The sequence below is a fragment of the Anser brachyrhynchus genome, assembly GCF_964034855.1.
Source record: "Anser brachyrhynchus genome assembly, chromosome: 7".
Lineage (NCBI taxonomy): Eukaryota > Metazoa > Chordata > Aves > Anseriformes > Anatidae > Anser > Anser brachyrhynchus.
In genome coordinates, this window is record NC_137701.1 from 32,879,694 (window position 1) to 32,901,768 (window position 22,075).

Genomic DNA, 22,075 nt, shown 5'->3' on the forward strand with positions numbered 1-22,075 from the left:
TGAAAGCAGCCACTCCGCAGCCTAGTTAGGTCTATGTGTTTAACATACATAATGGAAAAGCAGTCAGTCACCCACAGACAGGGTAATGCTGGTGGCTGATTATCAGTAGGTACAGATACTGTGTCTTTTGCAAGAAATGTATTAGTATTTGCAGTCAAGTCAGGGCACGACTAGGAACATTCTGTGTGGAAGTCTGCTGTTCATTTCGGTAGGGTCTGGGTCAGCCCTCAAGGCTATACAAAGGGCATGCTGAAGCTGGGTATCCATGCTGTAAAAGTAAGTATTTCATCATAGTCCTGTCTTTCTTGCCATTGCTAGTTTCATTCTAGTACATGCTGTATTTTCTTTCTTCTCCAACTGGTCCCTGTGTTCTTCCTTAAAAATATGTACCTCTACCTTAAATTGCGTTTGTAGATCAAAAGGTATCCCTGTAAGGGTAGCCTCTTCCTTCTCAACAAGGCTGCTCTCAGAGAATAATACTCACCGACTGGTGTGACAAGAGACAGCTTTGAATGATTTTTTTTTTTTTACTGTATTAGCAGAGTGCCTGTGAGGTTTGCTCAGCCAGTACCACAAAGAAAAACACTTCTTTCCTTTTCTCTCTTCAGCATTAGACCCATTTGCTAAGTCACAGCTGTGCAAATACACTGACAGTGAAAGTGTTACACAGGTGAAACTGCGCACCTCTTCTGACCTAACAGCCTTCCCCCTTGATGATAATCTTGTACAAGAAATAAAGAAGCAGTGTAAGGCTTAGATCTCACTGTCTTTCTAGATAGAAAGAATATTCTTTCACAGAAAGAAATGGTTTAGTTCAAATAAGAATTAAATGAAGTGTCTGGAACTTTTTCAGGTGCTAATGGCTGTGGTGTGGTGTAGGTTGTAGAAGCCAGGATAGGCAGGTGTTCCAGGGCGCAGACGCTATGGGATGATGGAAAGACATCACATGTGGGATTTGGGGTGAGAGAAAGAGGGGGTGGACAGGGACAGCACGGACAACATATCTTCTTGGTAGATGCTTGTTCGACCAAGGGGCTGAGAGTCCTTCAGGGCTCAGTACCTTCCAAATCCAGAAGTGGCTTAGGGCAAATGCAACCAGACCTGCATGGAAGGAGGCTGTATGATTAGCAGGTGTGTTCGCAGAACAACTGAAAAATTAACCCTGGAAATGTAAACTGTAGAGCCAGGTAAAACTTACATAAAGCTATGTCACTTATAGTTCTTCCCACTTCAAAGTAATGCTTGTCTAGATTAACAATCTTATTCAGAGCAATGCAGTTCATTAAGAAATTACTGAGATTGCTAAATTAGATATTTTGAGGCTGAAATATGCCAGATTTATGGTTGGCCATACAGTGTTAACTATATGCCTAGTGTTTTAAATATAATATCCTACATTAGTTCTCAACAGGGTTCTTGCCTTAGTGCACAGAAGGGACTTACAAAGGGAAGGGAATCATGGCAACTGATCTGGCTTTGACTAATTGCTACATGCTTGCCTTCGTTCCTAATAGCTCCCATTTATCTTAGTTTCTATTGCATATAAAGGATACTTAACATCAATCCAGTGATAACAGTCTGTGCTTCCACCTGAAGATTTCAGGTCCTTTATAAATGGGACCTTACATTTGCAAGCCTTCAGAAAATTAAATACTTCATTTTACAGAGACATACACAAATATGATATGATTTTGGCAGATCCATAGGCATCGTAGGTTCAAGGCAGAGATATAACCTAGATATATGGGCTCCTGACCTTCAATTTTAATAACAAATCTCTTTCTCTTGTCTTATGCCTATTTTTTATTTTTAATTTCCAATACAAATGGGAATCAGAAATTTACGATCACTTTCGATAGATCTGCTGCAAACTGCTGGGATTCTATTTTATGACATTTTTAAAATTTCAGACTTGGTGTCTGGGGAAAAAAAAAAGAAACAGGCATTTAGAGACAGCTATAGATCTGTCTACATATTGCTAAGTGATGAGGTTTGAAAGTGAAATCTGTTGATACATCCAGCAATGTTACCAGAGAGGAGTTTTAGGTGGAATGGACTTTTCTTTTCATGGTAACACTATCTGAAACTGCAAGTGAAACTTTATCTAAACCTATATCTTAACCTGTAAATTCATTACAGTTTCTTCAGTTCTGCTTCCTACTTCATTGCATGCACTTGTCATAAATCCTAATGAAGAAATTGTTTTGTTACTTCCCCCTACCTTGCACAATTTTTGTGTGAGTCTGTGGAGATGAAACCAGAATAGTGAAAGCATTTTCCCCCAAGAGCCAATGTAGGTAGTCAGTGTGAAACTCTGGATGATGAGAATTGTAGAAAGGCATGGGAAGATGGGGTGATTGTCCCTCCCGGGGACCATGCATTTACACAGTCCAAGCCCTATGCTTAGCAAGGTGGATTTTTGCTTGAAAATGCTAACCTGACAGTAAAGGCATAACTAAGAATTTGTTTGGCCCAAGTTGAAATAGCAAAAGTAGTGACTTTAGGGTGAAAAAAAAACCAAACAAACACAGTCCTCTAACAAACTATAGGTTTGTGGAATTTGAAACAATTTTAATAACAAGCATACTAAACATTTTTTTTTTTTAATGTGACGTGTACACCACTGTTGGAAGGTGTGATTGCAGCACGGGAAATCAAGTCTGTTTCCTGTAGCTGGAATGAATACCGATAGCAGCAGTGTTGTAGCAGCACAGGCTTCAGTGTGAGCTGCCTGTGTCTGTCACAAACTCTGGGTGGATCTTTGGTGGATCTTTGCAGATAAAGAATGTCAGCTGATATGTGCTGGAGTTGGTCCAATGTTCCTCATGGTAATTAACACCAAAAAAAAAGGTCTGGGCCTGAAGTGCTGTTAAGACCTCAGATACCCTATTCGTTCTTTATTTGGGTAAAATTGGTATTGTCTCAGGAACATAGAGAAAGAAGAAAAGAATAATAGTAGATGTTGTTCTGGCTGTAACGGAGGCCTGTTTACAGAGTGAATGATTTGTCTACTTGTCTGTGTGGAATGAGGCTGCCAAAATTCCTGCCAAAATATAACTAAAAATAAATATAATCATACTAATGTCCTTGCTACATACTACGCCAATTTCTTTGCATGAAGTCTGGCAGAGGGTATCCATTAGCATTGAAATCTACTGTGCAATTTAAGAAATAATATTTATCTTAATTCTTATTTCTTTTTATCTTATCTCCCTCCCCCATTCTGTCTCTTCCCTGCTGCAGTACGATGTAGTGCTAGTGAACACTGATGAGACCAAATAAAGTCTAATCCCAGACACTCATTACTGACCAATTAAGTTGACACCATAGCAGCATTTAACACTTCTGACTGGGAGAAAATCTGTGGAGAAGGCTGATCATGATATTGAATTCTCAAGGGAGAATATAGTTTTGTTCTTTAAAGTGTTTATTCAAGTCTAACTTGATTTCATTCTCTCTTCACCACGTTCATCTCACAAAAGCAGTCTTTCTGTGCTCAGTAATCTCAACCTGTTTTCTTAAGGTGAACATACACAGAGAAGCCAAGACCTCTTTTCAGTATGTAGGGAGATTTATTTTTCCTATTTCCTAATGTTTCTGTTACAGCAGTGTCTGTGAGCCTCAGATGAAATGCTCCTTACTGCAAAGAAGTATATAGCTGAGAAAATCAGATTCAGAAGGGAAATAAAGGCAGAGAAGTACCACAATGGGAGGTGGTGTTTTGAAATTCAGTGCTCATGCTATTTGAATTAACGTACTCTAGATTTAGGTAAGATTATTCATTACAGAATTACTGTTGAGATCCGTACTAAAGCTAAGGGTAAATAACAGAGGGTCAGTCATTGCTATGAAGCAGCAAATGACAGGCTATAAGCAAGTGCCTGTGCGTGAAACATCTCTTCTTCAATAAAAAATATAGAAGTATTAGAGGAGAAAAGAGGTGATCCTTGTCTCTGAGAAACAAGTCCTTGGACTTACAAGTTGTGAGTATAATCAATAATGTGTAAGTACTGATATCTTTGAATTATGAAAGGTTTAAAATATATAAAATATGAATTACAATTTCTTTGTGCATTACCAAAGAGGCTGGGCTCTTTCATAAATACATTACTTTGGTAATAGCAATGACAGCCATTTTTCCAGTTACTTCCATCTAATAATGGCACCTTGACAGCAGGAGCAGCCACAGTAATGCACTGCAATATAAAGTGTACTTTAAAACCATTTCCCTCACTGCAGCTGCCAAACACAGCATCAGATATGTCCTGCTTAGTAGTATACATACATTATTTTAGATGACTTATTAGACATCTCACAATTTTGCTGAATTGCTGCACTGACATATTTTAGACAATTAACCAAAATGCTAAATTCACAGAATCCCTGAATAGTTGAGGTTGGAAGGGACTTCCAGAAATCATTTGTTTCACCCCCTCTTCTGAAGGCAGGGTCAGCTAGAGGAGGATGCTCAGGAACCTGTTCAGTCTGCTTCTGAATAGCTCCAAAGATGGAGATTCTACAACCTCTCTGGGAAACTTGTTCCAGAGTATGACACCCTTCCCAGTGAAAAATCTTTTACTTACGTTTACATGGAATTTGCCGTTTTTCAATTTGTGCCCATTGACCCTTCTTCCTCCAGGCTTTCCCAATGATCTCATGGTTATGGGATTGCCAATGAAGATCAAGGTGGAGAAGTCATTGAGTTCCTCAGCCATTTCCGTGTCCTTTGTTACAAGGGACATATTTTTGCATTACAAGGTCAAACTTGTAATGCAAAAATATTTTAATATGAGAAGTCATCACAGCACCACTATGGGAGACTGCACAGAGATGCTTCTGTGTGTTTGATCTCTGCTTTCACACCTGTCTCTCACTGATAAATGTCTTTCATTTTCTGATACAACAGTTATTTGACACAAGTATACTCTGCCCAAAATCTCAAGTATTGCAATCCAGCCTGTCAAGATAATCCAAAATGTAATCGCCTGTTCTGGAAGTGCAAGAATGCATGTTGTAGTGCTCCCTATTTTTTTCTTCCTAGTAATTGTGGTGAGTTCCTCTGCAGTTGTAAGCATCTCTGAGTTTAGTAGCACATTTCATTATCAGAAATTCAGTCTTAGAATCAAAACCAAATCATTTATTATGGATAGTTAGCATTAAAGAAGATATATGCATACTGACATGGTGTTGTGCTGCATACATTCTAGTGAAAAGAATTTTGTTGAATCACTTATCAGAATGAGATGAACAAATGCACTAAGTTTTATGATAACTTCTGTAGAGCTCCCCCAGATTAGGTGAATAGGCAAAATTTAAGCAAAATTTCTACCTGTGTGCTCTGCTGGGAGGCAAACATTATCAACCAGATGATCTGTATCTATGTTCTTATTTTTCTGTTTTTATATTTTCCCTCTTATTTACTTTTAAAAGAAAGCTGCAATGGTATACATGATACTGTGGTGCAAAATGCTTCTGTTGCTCCTGAATCAAAGCTACAGATAGCTCTGGCTGAGGCTTGTGAAAAACAGCCTTTAACTTGATCTGTATGCTCTACTCACCAGTTCTTTGACAGACGGCTGTTTTGCTTCACATCAGGTTTCTGACTAGTTCTGTAAGAAATCTATGGCAAATGATTTACAGGGCTTTCTTTCTAGGTCAGCAGTTTGCAAACAGTCTTTCAAAACTCAATTAAAATGTCCCATTTTCTCATTGGCATGAGGATAATAAATGGAAGAATTTCAAGGCTTAATATGTCTCTCCTTCAGAAATACTTCAGATTACACAACTGTGAACAGAGGTGCTTTATCAGAGATTAGTTTGCTCAGATCTCCTCCACAACTGAAAATTGTTAACAAGAAGTCGATTACTGTTGTGGGGAAGTAACCTAGGAAATAAAGGCTATTGCTGGCTTTTCGCTGAAGGAATCACTTAAAGTAATAGTATCAGTTAAAGGCAGTTGATGTTGTTTTAGGAGTTTCTACTAGTGTAACAACAGTCTCTTCTGATGCAGCATCAGGTAAAAGTAGATCTGCAATATGTGCTGCTCTTGAAGTTGTTTCTGTGTCTTGTGCTATATCTTATGTGCACTGTCGACAGCTGAGATCCAAAATGGGAGAGTGATGGTGTTTGTCTGCCTCTCACCAAAGCTTCTTAATGGTGAGGTGCTGTCTGGATGCACACAAGTGAGATACTGCTGTCACTTCTGCCAGTCTTATTTTGCCCCGCTCAACAATTTACTCCTTTGGACATGACGTAAGGTGAGGTGCTCCCCCTCTCCTCCTCGTCCCGTAGCAGTTGCGGGCCATATTTCAGCTCATAGGAAGTGTGAGTCCCTGGTAGTCTGTACAGCTGAATTATGTGTTCTCACCTGCTCACAGCAGTTCTGCCAGTAGCCATGGCTTTATCCAGGTAGAATTATATCGAGGTAGAATTATATCACTATGTAGAACTAATTCTGGCCCAAGCACTAAACATGTGGGCATAGAAGTTTAGTCCAGAGCTTGATCTCAATTAGGCACCATGTCTTTTGGCACACAAACTGTGTTTTTGTTGAAGAAAAGTTAAGTTTGTTCCAAGCAGAAAAACAGTGTTGTTTAATGGATTCCCCCCTGCAAAATATGGGTCTGCTTCCTGTTTATCCCAGCTCTTCTCACCCATATATCAGCAGTTTTCGCATGGCCTTCCCTAGATTTGATCCATCTCACCTCAGGGTGGTTGTGCACAGTCTCCCACCAGTTTCCCCTGGCTTATTTCCTCCATCAGAGGAATTGTCATGCTCATCACTTCTTGCTGCTCCTTCTGAACTTTAATTAGCTCTGCCCTAGGGGCATATGAGCTCTACTTTGACAAAAGTGGGTTTGCTTGCTAGGCTAAGTGCAAATTTTGTGAGGCTTTCACAGGACCTATCTCGAATAGCTTATCTTTGCATTGAGCTCCCTCATCTATAATGAATACATTTCAGAGATGAATCTGTGCTATAAAATTTTCGTATGAGGTTGAGTTCTTCCATAAAAATATTTATCAAGTTCTGCTCACCTTGACCATAGCAGCTAATTCCTTTGTTCAATTATTCACAGTCCTGCAAAGGACAGTGCTCTAATCTATCTGGGCTAACAGAACTCAGGACTAATACCTCTTAAGTCTGGATCCAAAGTTCAAATAGCAACTTAATCACAAAATGGGCGGAATATGCCAGTGACTTAGTATTTGGAGTGTCTGTTCAGAGTAATTTGAAGCTTTTTTTTTTTTTAATTTATGGATATACTTGGAGGCCTTATTTTGTTTACTTGAAGAAGAAAAAGAGGAGTCAATACTGCCTCAGAATTGCATTTAAATATATGAAACTTTGGTGAAGGTATATTAATGACTTGACTTTTTACTGTGTTCTCAGTCTCTGCAGCTTTTGTTAGCTTTAGAGAGACTTGCAATCACCTGGACTTCAAACCACAGTTTGTTCAACTTACTTGACTCACCTGTGACAGAGCTGGGAGAATGAGTCCTAGTTTTCATTAATGCCTAGTGATTTTGAATACATCAAGGTTTTAATTGCCAGAAAACTCATAAGAACCCTTTTCTTTGACTCCCTTTCCTCCACACCCCTTGTCTTAAAAACATTGCCAAAGATCTTCCTTTGAAAAGTCAGGTTCCTTTATTTCCAGGTTTCAGATTAAAGCTGAAAATGCTAAGTTCTAAAAAGCACTTGCCACTCACAAAGGTCCTGGCAATAACTCCTTTCATCTGATTTCATCTCTAACATCCATCACAATTCACTCTGCCACTTCTGTGAATCTGATTCTAGTGTTTTCACCCCATCCTGTTAAATTGAGAAGAACATTTCTATTGATTCAGAAAACACAAGGATTAAGCTCTAGCATGTGCTTTGCTCCGTTGTGCCAGGGAGAGCCTTATAACCAATTTATAGCATGTGCAGCTTCAGCTTACCGAGAACAGTTCCAATATCTAACTGTCTGTTTACATCAAGGTTGACATCCTGAGGCAGGCAGTTATTTTAGATTTTTGTAAGTGATGTGATCTTTCTGGGAATTAAAATTTTTGTTTATTTGTTTCTGTTGAGTCTGAATTAGTAAAAAACAATCAATTCAAAAGCATCTCTCTGGCTTACCTAGGCTGGGTTCAGCTGACAAAGATGCCTCCTTTTGCCACAGAGGTAGAAAAGAGACAAAAGGTCATCTAGCTGACCCTCTTCTTGGGCACTCTCTGTGCTTAGAGAGCTTGTGCTTACATTATTTGATGTTCCGTCCATTGAAACAGCATGATGTTTAAAGAGATGCTGTCAAGCTGAAAGGATTAAAAGCAGTCGCTGCCATTGTGTTTGTTTATTAGACTGAGACTGCTTGCTGTGTTGTCTTTCAACCCCAAGTTTCTACAGGCCTGGTAATTAAATAGGCAAGACATTGGTTTTGTTCATTATGACTACGTTTGTTAGGCTGTGCTAAATGACTTTACCTGTTTGGTTATACTTAGCAATATGTACTTAATCCAAGCAAAAATTAAACAAAGATAATTCCTTGAGGTGAAGGTAAAACGAGGCTTTGGTGCCCATAGGCACCAAATCATATTGTTCTGTTTGCAAACATCTTGAAAAAAGAGATCTGAAATTGTGAACCACCAGCTGTCATTCTCTGACTTGGCCACAGGTTGTCCATTATTGATGCAGAGGACTCAGAAGGTGCTCTTCCACGCTTGTTCCTTATGGGGTCTAGACTCCCGAGTCCCATAGCAATAGGAACTGGAGCACCAGATAGCCCAGGCCATGTAGATGAGGTTTGGCAGTCAGCAGAAGCATGAGTGAAGCTGAGATCGAAAAGGACTAACCATGCAGGAGCCACATCTGGCCCTTGTCATAGAGCTTGTTCTCTTGGGCCCAAAAGCTGCTAGTTTTCCTTGTCTTTTCTTTGCTGTAAATTCAGTTTGGAAAAAAAGAGACTAATCTCAGTTTTGAAATCGCTTTAGTTCTTTGCTTCTTCTATACATTACACGAGGAGAAGAAAATGGGAAAATGATCAGAAAAGTTGCCTGCATATATTTTAATAATAACTTTAACATAAAAAAAGAAAAATTAATAATTTTGTTCTAGCATTTCATCTCCATTCAGACAATACAGAGGTTACTGCAGAGCTCATGCCTTTGATTTCTTTACTTTGGCTTGTGTACCAACCAATTCTTGTTAAATATTTATGGACAAGATTAAAGACTTTATAAAACTTAGCAGCTGGCAGCTGTCCTCGCCTAAAGGATAATACAGAGTTTTCATTTTAATTGGATAACTATGTGACCGAAATATGCAAACCCCGAGGGAAATACAAGAATTGAAATGTGTAAAGTATTTTTTTAAAGAAAATATTCTTTTACATTCCACACTCTCTTTTTCCTTTAGTAGCTTTTATCTGAAGGTGAAATTGTCATTTCTTTTTCATTTCCCTCTTCTAAACTTTTATTTAAAGATTTTTTTTTCTTTTTGTTTGCTGGCGTTAAACTTTTCAGATGGGGTTTCTTCATGAATTCACATGCCTGCATTTTTCCTTCCTCCTCTCCCTACATTATTTCAGGTTTTTGTGTTCTTAATTACTGCTATTTCTGTGTGAGTGGGAATCTTCTTATTCTACTCTTTAAAGATTAGACTATGAACACAGTCTCATAGGTTAAGGTCTTCCTTATTAGCTGCCTATACACACATTTCTTCTTCTCCTACTGTATATCAATACTTTATATACATGTTACCATCCAGCTAAAAGAGAGAACAGCTGAAGCTGAGCAAAAGCTTGGGATCATAGTTCAATCCTTTTTCTCTCTGAAACATTTGCTTCTGACTTTCTAGCACTGTTTTCCCCACCTTCTTAAACTATGTTGTGGCTACTGAAAACAACGAAGCTGTGGCTATCTTTCCATGAATGTCTGCATGAAGTGGGGTAAGAAAGCAACAAATGTTGCTTCCTTCACTCATTCAGCACCTCACATTATACGGACCAATACAGTGAAATAATACCGTTGCTGACCCCTTATGTTTTCCCTGCAGGTGCTCATGTTTTCATTCTTAAACTTGTAAAGATTGAAGCCATTTTCTTTAATACTGTTCCTTCAGATATTTTCACATGTGTGTATTAATGTATAATCTAGTCGTCACATGAATTGTCAAGGCAATCAAAACACTTCTAAGAATACTTTTAGGATCACATGTATTCATTTGTTTTGTCCGGACTAATGTTTGCCTGACTGGGCATGTAATATTATGCTCAGTGTAGCTCAGCTTTGCAGCTGAGTTGCAGTGGCTTTAAAATTACTGCTAACCACTTATGATCTAAGTTAAAGCAGGCATCTACTGTCTTCATCAAAAAGCTTGGGGGAAGCTAGACATTTCCTAGCAGAGCTTAGCAGGTTGAGAGGAGAGATCACAGGACACAATGTCATTTTTTATTTATTTTTTATTTTTTATTTTTTATTTTTTATTTTTTATTTTTTATTATTTTTTATTTTTTATTATTTTTTATTTATTATTTTTTATTTTTTATTTTTTATTTTTTATTTTTTATTTTTTATTTTTTATTTTTTATTTTTTATTTTTTATTTTTTATTTTTTATTTTTTATTTTTTATTTTTTATTTTTTATTTTTTATTTTTTATTTTTTATTTTTTATTTTTTTATTTTTTTATTTTTTTATTTTTTTATTTTTTTATTTTTTTATTTTTTTATTTTTTTATTTTTTCTGGTTAGAAAGCTGAGCACCTCCAGTGACACCTCCGCTCTCTGAAGAGGCATGGTCTGCTAGCCTGTAAGTTACTGGTAGAGCTAGGATTGGAGAAGGAGGTCACCATCAGCAGCAGATGCAAGTTTACACTGAGTGGCAAAATTAAAGATTCAGAGAACCAGAAAGAAAAAGTGATGCTGATCTCTAGCTCAGTGTTGGTGCTTTTGAAGAAAGATAGGAAGCTAGATTCTAGTGGTTGTTCCTATGTAAAAAGTTTAGGAGTCTGTGAACTGGCAGTGACTGGTGATTCTGAGGACTGTAATTTGGATTTACATTGCTCAAAATGAAATTAGACAGAACTTTGGAATCAAAGTCTTTCTTCAGATAAGTTTTAAAATGATTTGCCAAAGATCACAGGTGAAGTACCTGTCAGAGGAGAAAACCCCAAACTGGCTTCATAAATTATAAATTGACATGTCCATATAGGCCCTGTTTTTTTTTTTTTAACCTCCTGTGTTACTGATCCTTATATTAACCTCCATTTAATTTCTCTTATCCCTATTGGCACTTCAAAGCATTGACATTTTAGATATGACACATAAATGCGTTGTTAAGATGACCTGCAAAAAGCTGGAGGCTATGGATTTACACAGGAACAGCTGGACCTAAGTGCATTTTTGTGTGCTTGTCACCTTCCAGGGACAAGCAAAGGGTAAGCTGGTTTTCTTTTTTTTGTTAAAGGATGTAATTACTTCCTAGGCCTACTTCATAAAACTACGTGGTTGTCTAGCCTTTGTTAAGAATTGAGTACTTATTGGAATATTATAATGAAGAAACATCTAATGAAAATGACCTTTTAAATTTTTTTTCATCTCATTGTAGCAGATAAAGAAAATCAACAGGTGATAACATACTAATTATAATACATTTATTATATAATTTATTATAATGAATATCTCCCATAGTTTGATTTGCTTTAAATAGGCCCTTACCAGAAGACACAAAAGAAATCAACTGATCTTTTTGAAGTTATATAAAAATTTTTAAAATACTCTTACCCAGTCTTTTATTATTAATGTATCTTGTTTCCATTCTTAAGTCTTGGACTGTATTTTGGAATGCCAAAATTCTTAGTTAGAAATAGGGTCTTCAGTAGCTGTAAAAACAGCTAGGTCAGTGTTAATATATAGCAGAAAACACTGGTCAAAGTGCACCGGATAATTCTTATATGCCATACACATTTCAAAGATGAGTACTGACATAAAGGTTTATTGACATGCTGGGATTTTCTCTTTTCTTTCAATAGCAGAAATTTTAAATATTCAGAGAAGTACTTATGTTTCTTTTCTGTCATTGCAGCTAAAGATACAGGCCAATAATTTCCACTTCCACACGTGTTTGTTTTAACCCTCTGTGATTAACTTTCATTCTGGTAGAAAATACATGGAGATCCAGGCATAGAAACCTTTGGTTTAGCTCCTCCTGTAAGGATTTCACACCAGCCATTTTGCGTAGGGACAACTGGAACATACATAGAACGACATTGTCCAAAAGATTAGATGCATGAATTAGCTGCACTAATTCTTTTGCACTTTATATAGTTTCTGTGACAGAAACTCTAATATCTCAAATTACTCTAAAAGCATTTCATCTTACTGTTTCCTTACTTTGTGACTCAAATGCCACTGAGGAGCATACTTATCTTCTGTTTTTATTTTTATTTTTTTTTTGATGCAATTTCTGGAATTAAACAAACACGTTGCAAGAAAAAAGAAGATATATTATCCCCAAGCTATCTTAATCTCTTAATCATGCTAGTGCTATGAGTAATGTCATCCAGCATGAGTCAGTACCATGTGTCTGGTACCATATTTACTCCTCTAATCTGCTTTCTGTGACAGACACATAGATAGGATAAGGGAATTCTTCCCATAGAAGTGAGTTTTCCATTAGCTCTTCTGGTTGGTGTTTGGGATGTATGATCATTTACGGTTTGAGTCCCATCTCTTTTCATGTGATGGAAAATGTTTATTGTATATAGCAGCTGAAACCTCTTAGAGGCTGGACACCTAATCTAGATGTGACAAAGTGATGAGAAAAGTCTGTTTATTAGAAATGAATCCAAATACCATCTTGCAGCAGTTATGACATCCCATTATGTTTTTGTTCTGACTTTCAGAGCTTACTTCATGAGCTATGTGTCTATGTGTGAGATTGCAGGGGTCCAAGGCATTTAATCAGGCAAAACTCCTTCCTATCTCATTTTGGGAGAATCCTTCACTGGACTGCATGGGTTAGAGGAGTGGGCTTCTCAAAGATATCTCAGGCATTAGTTGTGAAGATAAAAATTGGCTCATGCTTGTAACTCTTTTGTTTTCCCCTTTATGTCAAGTAATGCTTTTAGAAGAATTTTAAACAGAAGAAGAGGGAAAATGCTGAAAAATATTATTAAAACTGAAGAGATTAAAGTATTAAGTTTGTTTTGTATTTGTTCTTCAGCAAGCAGAATCTCTATATTAAACTCGTGTATTGCACGGTGGGCTGTAAGACATTAGTGGGTTGAAAATATCACTGTAGTTAAGAACTCTGCAGAAGAATATATATATATATATATATTTGCTAGAGTATGCTTGAGAAAGGTGTACTTTAAAAGGTTTCTGATGAACACAGCTGGTAATTCACAGAAGCTAAACAATCCAAAGGGATTCACATTTGTGGGTGGTTTAGGGAGGAAAAGCTGTTAAGTGATGCTGATTACCTGCAGTTCCTCTTGACTCGGCCTCTCTGAGAATAGACTCTTCATATCTCTGGTTCAGAAGGGCATCAGTCTTATCCTGAGGGATGTCTTAGTTCCCATCCTGTACTCATTACTAACTCAGCAGCTTGTAGGACTCAGTGCCAGTGCTGGCCTGTCAAAATCCAATAATAGGTAGTGCTCACCTTCTACACTGCCATTGCCTTTAAGCTGGCACCTGTATCTGCACATCTAGGTCTTGGTTGAACCCCACCTTTAGCAAATTGGACCATTAGTCTCAGAGATCTTTGACAATATTCAGAACTGAAAGAATTCACTGATAAATAGCTTTTTCACAAGTTCTTGGGCCAGGCTGAGTACAAACAGCTTTTCAGAGACTGGTTGCTAGACATGAATTGTCATCTCTGAGGATACCTCTTCACAGTTAGGCTGTACTTGAAAGTACATGAGGAAACCAGAGTGAGGACTGTTGCAAACAACTCTGGGTTTAAGTTGAATGGTAGAGTGAACTTGAGAAGAAAAATGACAACACTGATTGGGGATGGGTTAAATGCAACAGCGAATGGCAACCCCTCATCACAGGGAATTGAGAAAGATGTCCTTTGATGTGGCCAAAGGAAGAAGTAATGAAGTATAAGGCACAGGAAGAGAGAGAAACTCTCTGGAAAAAAAAAGAGTTGCAGGAATGAGGCTGTCAGAGATGGCAGAAACGTAACAAAGTGTCGTAGTGTAAGGAGAAAAACTGTAAGGAAAAGCAGAACAGAGAGACAAAAAGGCATCAATGAGACTGCAAAACACCCACATCCTGGGGAACCCTCTTTTATCTTCTATAAAGTTCTCTACTTGCAAGAAAGCTCCTCAGTGCTTACGTGAGTGGCATAGAAGTTTAATAGACAAGTAAGAATGAAATTGATAATAAAGTGGTCAGAAGGGAAGAACAGAAGGAGCTTACCAAATTATTCTTTAGTCATCAAAATCCTTACAAATGTACTTTATTTTCCCATAACTTTCAGCGTTTTTTTTTTTTTTTTCCCTATTTATATTTAGGATTTAAGTATTAGGCAAGCTTAGCATATTTATCTTTTCCTGTTCACTCTTTCAGATGAAAACGCAGGACTTTCGCTCCTTTCCAAGACTTTGCCACTGAACCTCCTTTAGTGCTTAAGCAAACTTGGAAAAGGCCCACAGAAAGTAATTACTTTTCTATTCTCACTCTTCTTCCTTCCCCTACCCTGACATTTCAATAGGTTTTTATCACTGAATATTCAGATTGAAAATGAAAAAAAAAGCAATTAGAAGAAATATAGCATGTTTACTTTGGTCACTGCAACCCTACTTATCTGCAGGCTTTGGCCCAAGCGTTAGAAGCCCAATGTCTGCCTTCTGACAGTTTCCAAAGTTCCTTTATGCACAATAGCACAGCATGGGAAAATTTCTGAAATAAGCAAGGAGCTATGACTAAAGACCCTCCTAAGGCATTAGTAGTGCCTTGAAAAGCAAGCTCAAGATGAAACATGCAGTTGCTCACAGCTGGAATAACAACACTTAAAGTGTATAGTAGGAATTTAATCAACACTTATTTTTTGGCAGAATACATGTTTGTAGGACAGCTCTGTTTTTGTTGGTCACTGCTTCCTAAGCAATGTTTTATGATGATGATTATTTTTTTTTAATGTGCAGTAGAAAATGTTCTAGGTGCTTTTCAGTTTGAAAGGAAGATGCAGTGTTAGTATCAAAGGCAATACCAGTGAAAATAAACCTGAGCAGACAGAATGTCGTATCCATTTTAGGCTTTGATCTTCTGGACAGGAGTTTTACCTCAGAAAGTTTTTATTCTGAAAGATAAAATTGGACAAAGAAGTAACAGGCAGGCTATTCATCCAATGGATGGTGAAAGGCAGAAGCAGAAAACCTTTTGATGGACAAGAATTAGGAGTTGCACGTGCCTTTAGCATCCCCAAAAGATCTGTGAGGAAGAATGTGGGATTTAAGGGACAATTTTATTTTCTATTATCTCTCATTTAGTGGTGGGGAATGTGCTGGGAGTCACATGCCCAGTTCATGAATATTACCATCTGTATTTCTCAGTTGTGCAATCCAGTGGGATAGCAGAGATTGAAAGTGCATTTCACCTTCTCCTCACTATCTTCCTCTGTTAGGATTAAGCAGAGGGCAGTGGGACTTGCTTTCCCCTCCTCATGTCTCCTGGGGAAGGCAGGATCTGAAGAAGGCCGGAGTAGCATAACATGGTTGTGGGGGCCTTATCCCCCATTTTACAATTTTGCATCCACCTAGGGTTAGACCATTATCTGGCATAAACTGAATAAGGCTCCAGCAGACCAGATGCAAGTTAGCTTCTTGAATTTAAACACACTGAATAACCCATTGGCTAGTAAGCAAGAAAGATAGCTTTTGCAAAGAAAATAGCTTTTTAAAGCAGTATCTTTGCCAGATGCTGGTTTCCTAGCAGGATTCATCCCTTTTTTTTCTACTTGTTTGTGGTAGACTGAAACTGTTGGCTAGGTATTGAGCAATCCATTGAGAGCTTTGAAGTTCACAAGGTGATATTCATACTTCTCCAGCATCCTTTCATCCATTCCAGGGAAATATATGTATGTATGTGTGTATATATATATATATATATATATATATATATATTTCCCTCGGTAGTTTCTTAATGATGCTTTGCTTCCTCCTTGCTCTCTCCAGCAGTCCAGGCTGAGAGTCAATGGAAAGATCAATGATCTTGTGTCATGGGTTTTCTGAGAAACAAGAACAAAATTTATTGCCAGGTGGGGGAAACAGAACAGGAGAAAGCCAAGGCAAATCATGAAATAATTTGTTGTGCTCTAAAATAATCCTAATCTGTGAGTTGCAAAGATAAAGAAGAGAAATTAAATTCTGAAAGGATTTAGTATTCCTGTAAATTTATAAAAGAGCCCAGCTGAATTCATATATTTTGTCAGGTTGTCTATTCACTTTCAACATATGCTTTTTCTTGCACACAGATGTAACCATCTTCCTAACTAATGATCACTGACTAGATGGCCTTGTACGGCCTTGCTGAAGATTCTGCTGCTAGACAAAATTGCTCTTGGCACCTGCACTGGCTATTCGTTTGGGTAGGTCTGTGCATGACATGTTCTAAGGTGTTGAGGCACTTTATATTTTACAAACATCCAGTGGGATGTTAATACTAGTCTGGACAAAGCACTGTTTGTGGGATCTGACGGGATTAACAGACCATCTCCCTCTATATAAAGCTGGCAGAGCTGTGGCCTGCATACCATGCCATCACAGCTCCTCTTCCATCCCATCTGGATTGTCTGCCTGCAGGGCTTGGTCCCAGCCTGAAAGAGTTAGCAAGGTTGTTGAACTACTGTCAGTTATCACGTCCCCAGGTAGTTAGGGGACAGGCAGGGATGTGGTTATAGATTTTGTTTGCTGGCTAGAGAGCTGGCAGCTTGGCAGGAGAGGAATTCAACATTGGGATCAGATAGCTGTAAACTGCCTGTCGGGAGGACAAAGTAGAAAGGGATTATGACTCTGATGAGGTGTGGATTATAACACTACCTGTTATTTGGGGTTGTGCTAAATAACAAGATGCAGCTGCATGAAGGCAAATGAGTAAATGTATTGCTCAAATTGTGTGTTAGATTATGTATCCTCACACAGTCTCTTTAAAATCATTGGCATAGGGGTGTCAGAAGACTTTGATTTAGCCCAGCAGCAAGGCAAGGTTGCAGCTGAATGATATCTTTCCTTCCTGAGTATTTTTCTGTTCTTTTGCAGCAAATAAACCAGCAAAGTTAAGCAGGCTAGAGTTAATGAGAGGCCACTGGAAAGCAGTATGTGAATAATGTAAATGTCTTACTATGATAAGATGCTGTATTTTCATTAGGTTGGAACAGCATTGACAGGGCAGCTGAAGAGCCCTTTGGCAATATGAAGGCTAATTACTTGCCACGAAGAAACGAAAACTTGTCAAGCGGGAGCTCTGTCATTGCTCAGTTCAATAAATCAAGGCAATAAATCATATCCAACAGAGTCCCTCTGCCATTTTAGAGTATCTGTAATGTGGGGGAGTGGAGAAGCCAAACACTGGAAACAGTATCATCTTAGAGAAGGGCTGATTTTGTGTAGCTTATGAAAAATTATTTCCACATTTTTTTTTTTTTAAATAATGCAAATGTACTGAGTAAGGTAGAGAATGGTAAAGATGGTGCATCTGTAGATGAGTATAGAGGGAAAATGAACAGGCAATGGAACATGTTTATTGTTTACTTAGGTGCTTGGGATAAGAACTTAAAATATCCTGTTTTAGATTCCTCGCTGCACAGCATCCAGATTAGCTGATTAAGGGTGTTTTCAGTAGTATAAATAGCTCCTCAGGCCAAACCAGTTCTCAAGGGGCAGTGGTGTCTCCTGATTGCCTTCTGGATTAGGGGACCATAGAATATTACACTCCACTGGGCATTGTTCCAGCTCTGCTGCCAACCTTCCTGACCTTGGGTAACATTGCATCTCTCTGTGCCGTAGCCTTCTGTAAGAGGAAGCAAATAACACTTAGCTTATTTCTAAAATTCTTTGAAAAGTACATATTAAGATGCCTAGTAAAAATTAGTAGTTAACGATCTTTTTGTTGATTTTGGTGTAAGAGGACTTACTAATTGAAAATACCTAAAATAGCTTCAATACTGCCGATAGAACTGGGTTTTATTCTGACTGGAGGAGGCTACTGCTACTCCTTTTTTTTTTCTTTTTTTTTTTTCCTTTGATTTGATTTGCAATTGTAAATATTCTCTGAAGAGACATGAAGAAGTTGTTTCTGAACTATTTGAGGTGGTCAGCTTTTGCTGAGTCTGTTTGTCTATTTGTTTCTAATTAAAACCAGCAACCTATGAGCTCAAAGATAAATGTTAATCTTGTTTGTTCTTGGCTTTTACTTTTATATTTGTTCTGAACAAATACCGTGTCATATTGTTTTTCCCTGTCAGTGATCATAGCAATTCAATTTCCTCCCAAATTGTGTGTAATTAGTATGTCATAGTTTTTATTTTATTTTATTTATTTATTTTACTTTTGTGGTAGCATTTATTTATTTATTATTAAAAGTTACTACTGCAGGAGACAAGAGAATCTTGAATTAAAAGTATGTAGAGGCTGTAGATGTCTAAAAATTTCTTAGATTAAAGAAGAATTGCTTTCTTCTTCTCCCTTGATTTTTAAGTATAAAAGAAGATTACTTCTTCTTATTGCCACTGAGGTGACTGTTGAGATTCTCATTGATTTGAAGCATAATTTGTCAGGTACCAAATAAGAATCGCTTCTTATTGTGTCTCCTGCAGTTAGTGGGAATACTCACAGCAGTCCTTTCCCCTGTGCACCCATTGTCTTTCTTGGGGAGAGGGTGTGGAGAGAAGGAACTGGAGTCTTCTAGTAACAGCATTCAGGAATGCCAGTAACAGCAATTGGCATTCTGTGGGAAAGTCTGTGGGTGACATGGTAAGGAGACCTGCGTGGTACAGAATAAATCCCTGAATAAAGTATCCAAAGGGGTTTGTACATGAGTAAATAGGTGACATATTGATAACAAGTTGAAGTCAACATCAGAAAATCTAGATCTAATGGGTATTTCTGAGATCAGAGTACCCTCAGTCCTTAGAATCTGTTTTGAACTATAGAGTTAGGAAGTACCATGGAGGGTGACAAGTGACACTGGTTGAAGATCCATCTATTTTTGAGATGCATAGGAGATGATATAACACATTGACTGTGTTGACATACTTCCTATGTTTCACTTCACTATAAGCTTGCTGGGGGGCAGCAGGAACTGTTAAATTACCATTAAATTGGCTTTAGCTATTCATTTCATATGGGCAGCCCTTCCTCTACTCCTAAACCTTGTTGCGTTCCTCATCTCTATTCAGCAAAGTGTAAGCACACGTTTAAGTCTCACTGACATAAATACATTTTAAACGTTTTCTGGAAGTGAAGCCTGATGCACTTTTCTGAGAAGTTTTAAAAAGCTGAGTTTTTCATCTCCTTGTCCTCTGAGATACTACAGACATCAAAATCAGTGATACATGAAGGCCTGCTTAGCTTCTAATCACATTCTTAGCAGATAGTGACTTTTTTTTTTAACAGATATTTTAGTGTCTCACCGCAAGACAAACTTGAACGAGAAATAGTGCTAGGTCAAGATAAGCTCCATGTGAAACAGCTGGGCTAATTCTAGAGGGAAGGAGACATGTTGAAACTTTTTTTGTTCTGTTTTGTTTTGCTTTTTCCCTGAATGGTATTTTTGTAGAATATATTTCCTGTCTTACTCCTGATATTTCTGCATTTGCCAGATGCCTTCAGAGCGACACTCAGGGGGAGGAGGTGGAAGAGGGTGGATGGGGGGGAAGGCCTTTTTGGTTTCTTTCCTTTGTTTCTCGCTTCTCTAGCTTGTTAGTAATAAGCAATAAAACTTACTATCTCCCTATGCTGAGTCTGTTTTGCCCGTCATGATAATTACTGTGCGACCTCCCTGTCCTTATCTCAACCCTTGAGCACTTTGCATTGTATTTTTCTCCCCCTTCCCCTTTGAGGAGGGGGAATGAGAGAGCGGTTGTGGTGGAGCTCGGCTGCCCACCCGAGTAAAACCACCACAGGAGATAATTTTCTTTCTGTTTTTCTTGTTTCTCCCCTCATAATCGCGAGATCCTTGTCAGTCCATGTTAAGGAAAATTCCTTTCTGCACCCGAATCTGTATGATCATAATCCTGATAACAAGACATGTTGGCCAACCCATGGAAGAATGAGCATTCTTCATGCCGTCTCTGATCCATGCATGCTAGTGTGCTGAATCTGCCCAGGTCCACCCTCAGAGGAGAGCAAACTGACAAAATAAGCTGAGAATTTGGGATAGGAAGGTGAGAGGCAGGAAGAAGCCAATCCTTTTTGATTTCTGGGAAGAAAGGCTGAAGTATTGTAATTAATGCATAGTTAAGATGAAGTTGTGCTTTGTGTTGAAATTTTTCATGATGAAAAACAAACTGAAATGAGGTTGTTTGGCCAACACTAGCTAAATATTAAAGCTGGAAAATGCATCCACTTGGTTGACTCAGGGTTAAGAGTAACAGGTATTGCTCTTGAGAAGAAAGAACAAAGGTGTTTTTGTAATTAATATTTAGAATTGCAACAAAAAGTACAAGGTCTAATTAAGCCCTACTGTAAGACCATTAAGAAAACCAGATACATTCATAGAGATATATTTGGTCCATCATGATACACCAGTAGGTGTAAAAGAGAAAAGTAATAATCCTGCTGTAATTCTCTCATCTTCACTGGGTAGCTCATTAAAATCTCATTAGTAGAAGAGTTCAACTTTTGTCAAGTTCCTTGAGGCAATTTTATTTTATCAAGATAACACTTTTTTTTTGCTGGCAACTGAAAGGGGAATTACCCTCAGGTAATGCATTTAAGTGGAAATACCCTAAGATCTTTTCACGGTGAAAAAACTGTCTTAGTGGCCATGTTTCATTCTCCTCTGTGTGTGTGTTTTAATTAGATTGCAAGCAAGGACTTTTAAAAACATTAATGTATAACATATTACAAAGGGTCTATCAGCAGTTCTATTATAAACTTCCATTTTTAGGTTGGGTTGTATAAAATCTCATTTTAGGATGATAGTCAGCAGTAAAAGAAGTTGGAAACCATGCTGCATAGGAACTGTGGCATATTTATCTCATATTTCAAAATCACTTCTCAGAAATTGAAATCTTGCATTTATGCCATCAGTAAAGTCTGAATGTAAGCCTTTTGTAACTAAAAATGGTAGTCCCTGGCCTAGGAAGTAAAACCTTGAGTGCTGAGCTACAGAAAGAGGACTTACACGATGAAATTTTCAGAGGTATTTAAGCTCTTGACTTTTTAATTGAAAACAGTGGGAGGCATCCACTTAAATGCCCTTAGAGATCTGAGTCTCAGGTAAAGCTCTTTTTTGAAACGTGTAACCTGGTGCCTGCAGGAGATGTGAGAATGCTGAGTTAAGCATGTGATGGAGGAAGTATAAAGAATAATTGTGCTGTTCAGAGAGCTTCTTAACTTTAGATCGACACTGACAAGTGGGGTGTCTCATCTTGGATTCAGACTTAAAAAAGGATCTGTGGGAAGGTTTCATGAGACTGCTAAGCTGACTTGGTGTCCAGAGATGTCCCACTCCTTGCTTAGTCCAAAATGTATCCTCCCCTGCTTCCCTTCTGCCATCTGTGCTGATGTGGTCCCGTTAGTGAGAACATTTTGCTTACTAAGCCCACAGATATCCAATTCAGCAAAAAACAGACAACTTTCTCTCCTGCATATCATTCACATTCAATCAGATGCACCCACTTACTCAGGGATAAGTCAAGTGTTAGAGCCAGAGTATGTGAAGCATGTAGCCAAAATATGGGAGAAGACGAGGCTGGATTTCAGCCTTTTGAGGCAAGAAGCCTTAGTTCAGGTTGATCCACAGCAGCTAGCACAGCTGTTGCACTGCGCTGTGTTTAACACCCCCAATACCTTAGACCTTCTCTTGGTACATGACCTCACTTTCCAGGATGAAGAGGAGAGGAATGAGTCCTCTGAC

The 22,075-nt window shown here is 38.1% G+C and overlaps 1 long non-coding RNA gene across 6 annotated transcripts in view; it reads left to right on the plus strand.

Annotated features, from left to right (window-relative positions):
* LOC308197763 overlaps positions 1-22,075 on the plus strand; it is a 36,200-nt gene that overhangs the window by 2,580 nt on the left and 11,545 nt on the right. For 3 of the 6 annotated variants that reach the window (XR_013953252.1, XR_013953253.1, XR_013953254.1), the window contains exons 2-3: positions 16,470-16,583; positions 17,254-17,322. The exons of 1 other annotated variant lie outside the window; for it this stretch is intronic. This is a non-coding gene — a long non-coding RNA (uncharacterized lncRNA). Of the gene's footprint in view, positions 1-5,936; positions 6,017-6,046; positions 6,258-16,469; positions 16,584-17,253; positions 17,323-22,075 lie in introns of those variants that run through there. 2 more of the 6 variants (XR_013953256.1, XR_013953257.1) reach the window with 2 other exon arrangements.